Source organism: Capricornis sumatraensis, chromosome 5 (assembly GCF_032405125.1).
Source record: "Capricornis sumatraensis isolate serow.1 chromosome 5, serow.2, whole genome shotgun sequence".
In the NCBI taxonomy this organism is placed as follows: domain Eukaryota; kingdom Metazoa; phylum Chordata; class Mammalia; order Artiodactyla; family Bovidae; genus Capricornis; species Capricornis sumatraensis.
The window spans coordinates 46,478,676-46,483,078 of NC_091073.1; positions in this window are offsets into that span (position 1 = coordinate 46,478,676).

Below are 4,403 nucleotides of genomic sequence, written 5' to 3' on the forward strand. Positions count from 1 at the left end.
TGATAGAAGCAAGGTCCGATGCTTTAAAAAGCAATATTGCATAGGAACCTGGAATATCAGGTCCATGAATCAAGGCAAATTGCAAGTGGTAAAACAAGAGATGGCATGAGTGAACGTCGACATTCTAGGAATCAGTGAACTAAAATGGACTGGAATGGGTGAATTTAACTCAGATGACCATTATATCTACTACTGCAGACAGGAATCCCTTAGAAGAAATGGAGTAGCCATCATGGTCAACAAAAGAGTCCGAAATGCAGTATTTGGATGCAATCTCACAAACGACAGAATGATCTCTGTTCGTCTCCAAGGCAAACCATTCAATATCACAGTAATCCAAGTCTATGCCCCAACCAGTAATGCTGAAGAAGCTGAAATTGAACGGTTCTATGAAGACCTACAAGGCCTTTTAGAACTAACACCCAAAAAGATGTCCTTTTCATTATAGAAGACTGGAATGCAAAAGTGGGAAGTCAAGAAACACGTAGAGTAACAGGTAAATTTGGCCTTGGAATACGGAACGAAGCAGGGCAAAGACTAATAGAGTTTTGCCAAGAAAATGCACTGGTCATAGCAAACACCCTCTTCCAACAACACAAGAGAAGACTCTACACATGGACATCACCAGATGGTCAACACCTAAATCAGATGTGATAGTCTAGGTATCTACATTCTCTGTAAGTTCCAAAATTTCCAAAGAGGAGACTCTACAATCTGTTTGAATAAGATGCTTACCACTGGACAAACTCTCCATGGCCAAAGAAAGGGGCATAAATCTGCAGTGACTGTTGCAAACATGCAGATGAAAATGCAAAGAAGTTACCAGACAAGAGTCATGGGTCACTATTCAATGGGTGTCCACTACACAGGGAAGATAGACAACAATTTCAAACTGTGTTGTGTTTTGTGATAAGAAAAACATAGAGACTTCTTTGGTGGCTCAGATGGTACAGAATCTGCCTGGCAATGCATGATATGTAAGAGACATATGTTCAATCCCTGGGTCAGGAAAATCCCCTGGAGTAGGAAATGGCTACCCACTCCAGTGTTCCTTCCTGGAGAATTAATTCCATGGACAGGGGAGCCTGGTGGGCTATAGCCCATGGGGTTGTGAGGAGTCAGACATGACTGAATGACTAACACTTTCACTTTCTCTTTTCAGAAGTAGATGGGCTTCCCACTGTGGTTCAGTGGCAAGGAATCCACCTGCCAATGCAGGAGAGGCAAGAGACACAGAGATACAGGTTCAGGCTCTCAGCTGAGAAGATCCCCCGGAGTAGGAAATGGTAACTCATGCCAGTATTCTTGCCTGGAGAGTTCCATGGACAGAGGAGCCTGGAGGGCTGCAGTCCACGAGGGTCACAACTAGTCAGACATGGCGGAGCAACTGAGCAGCAGAGGTACACCGTATAAAGCAGAAAAAGGAGAAAACTCCTTTTTATTTTTTTGTTTAGGGAAAAGTTAAAACTTTTCAATTGAGGTATTATTTTCACTAAGTTTTCAAGAAATAAGCAGCTTTTCCAGATGACTCAAATTGGATCAGCTTGGAGTCTCATCATGAGATCTCTAATTTCATTCAAATGAAACTGTAAAATTTATAGTGATAGAACTCTAGAATAATTATTTTCTAGTATAATATTCATCAAATTTTAATATGTGTATCATCATCTGGGGAAGTCTTGCTAAAATTCAGACTCCACTGTCAAATGCCTGGGGGTGATAGATTCAGCATTTCTGCAAGTTACTAGATAATGCTGAAAATGCTGGTGCAGAGAGTACACTTTTAGCTACAATGTCTAGTGTATTTTAAAGAAAGACTTACATTTTGGAGATTACTATGCTACTTAATGCCTTAAATCATGAAGAATATTTCACCATATTTTAGTGTCAGATGAATGAATCTATAATAGAAGGATATATAATCATTTTTTAAAAGTTAAAAGTCAAGTATGTTAAGGATTGGATATTAGATAATTACAGTCAATGCAATGGCATACAAAACAAATTTTCTTTGACGTTTGGGGGACCCACTGCAAAGAAAGCAATTTTTTCATATCATATTATTTTTACAGTTGATTTATGGACATTTGGTTCTTTGCAATTATCTTCAGTGTTTTCTGGTGTTCTTCTGATGAAAAAATATACTATCCTCTGGAGTTCACACAAAGATCTCATACAGTTTCCCTTTTGTTGAATTACTGAGGATATGACACTAATTTGGTAAAAAAAAAAAAAAAAAACTTAAATATACATTACCATGAAATATTACCATGATACCATGAAAACTTTCAATGGTCAATGTTTTACAAATTGGAGAATACTATCATAGTATCTTCTTGTATACTATGAAGTCCCCAGTGTAAAACTAGGACTAGTAATAATAACATTAAGTTGTTTTAAACTAATACATCATAACTATATTAATACATAATGTAGTTTCCTGGTTTCCAGGAAACAGACTCCAAGTTGAAGATCTGTATACAAGTGGTTTTACTGATGAATGATTCCAGAAAAAATACACCCACAAGGAATTGAGGGAAGGATATGTGAGTAGAAAAAGAAGTTGAACCGTGCTACAGTTAAAAAATAGGCCTCAGCAGAGCCCATGGTAATGTAATTTTGAAGCCAACCCGAAGAAATCCTCTATCATGAATTGAAGCAAGCGGGAAGACTCAGGTTGTTTTTTTTTGTTTTTTTTTTTTTTGCCATTTGACCCACCCATGAATCAAATTCAGCATTTTCCCTCTGTGTCACCCAGTAATAAAGGGAATATAAGCCCATAGATGTGAGCTGGGATAAATGTACCAGCATAACTATGGTGGATGACTTGGTGTCAGCTTTCTAATATCTAATTTTCTGGGTGTAGAATTTTCTCAACTCAGTGAAGATATATTTAAAAAGTTAAATTCTATAATAATGAATGTTTCAATTTACAATTCACATAGCATGAAATCCAAAAACAACTTAATTAGCAATTAATGACAAATCATTTCCTTTAATCATTAAAGATGTATTATTGCATATTACCTTCAATTTGAAGAAAAAAAATGCATTCAGTGAAGAAGAATTCCCCCTAATGTCTTTTAAAATAATGAGAATTTATATTTTAAAGTAAATATAACCAACAGCAAGTTTTTAAAACATAACTTTCAGTAGTGTGAATTTTCCAGAAGTTCTTTTCATTGGAGTTTTACTTGAGGACAAATTGAAGCTTTTGAATAGCACCATCTGGTCATCTATTAAACAGTGATATACAATAGAGCAGTTTCAAAATGAAAAAGAAATGAAGCAATGTTAAAAAACAAAGGCAAAATGGTTTCGATTACAAAGATTTCTGAACTGACAGAGGACTGATTTAGTAACTGCACAATTGGGATCATCACATTCTAGAACAGAATCATAATAAAACTAAATATTATGTTTTCAGTAGTGAAGTGAAAGGTATACTACATAGTAATTCCAAGTGCCTGAAAATAATGCAGCAGAGTCTAACAGTCTAGCAGGAGTCATTTTATATTATTAAAACTGCTTCTAAAATATGCATATAGATAGATAGATAGATAGATAGATAGATACCCACAGCTAAACTGATAAGCTAATTGTCACTTGTTAAAACAGCATAAGTGTATGTGCATGGGTGGGGATTTAGCAGAGGTGATAGCAACAAAGGATTTTAATAACAGCCATCTGAAATCTCTTTATGGTCATATGCATGAATTAACAGTAAAAGCAAAAGGGGCAATGTAACTTGGCTGAAAGAAAAAGAAATACCATCTAAGACATAATAAAATTACATGAAACAGGTCTACTTATTGAAGCATAAATGGATCAGTCATTGCTCCTCCCTATGGAATGGAAATATCCATAATAAAGTAACTGAAATGTTCTCAAGTAGAATATGCTTTAAAATGTTCCTATAGAAAGCATACACAAATATAGGAATAATAATATATTAAAACTATACTATTACAGTTATATCCATTATCCAGTGTCAATATTTAAGTCATTGTCAAGCTTCTTCACTGTAAAGTTATGCTTTTTTCCCCTTTCCATACAGTATCCTTTAGAAAGAAGTCATTCTGTTCAGCACAACTTGAGGAGTAGGGAATTTTGCTCCAGACTTCTTAAGGGCAGAATAGCTACATAGATTATTTGGAATTCTTCTGCATGGAGGATATTTCTGCTCTCATCACTTACTTATTTTTTCAATCATTTATGTCAGTATGGACTCATGGATATTTAGTTTACACTTTAGGCTCTAATCCATTACTACCTTCTTTTTTGTTGCTCAAATTATTTCAACTTTGGATATTTCAACTTTCAGTTTGCTTTAAAATCCCTTTGATATATTCTATTTGTGTGTGTGTGTGTATGTGGAGATGGAGAGAAATGAGAATTACCTT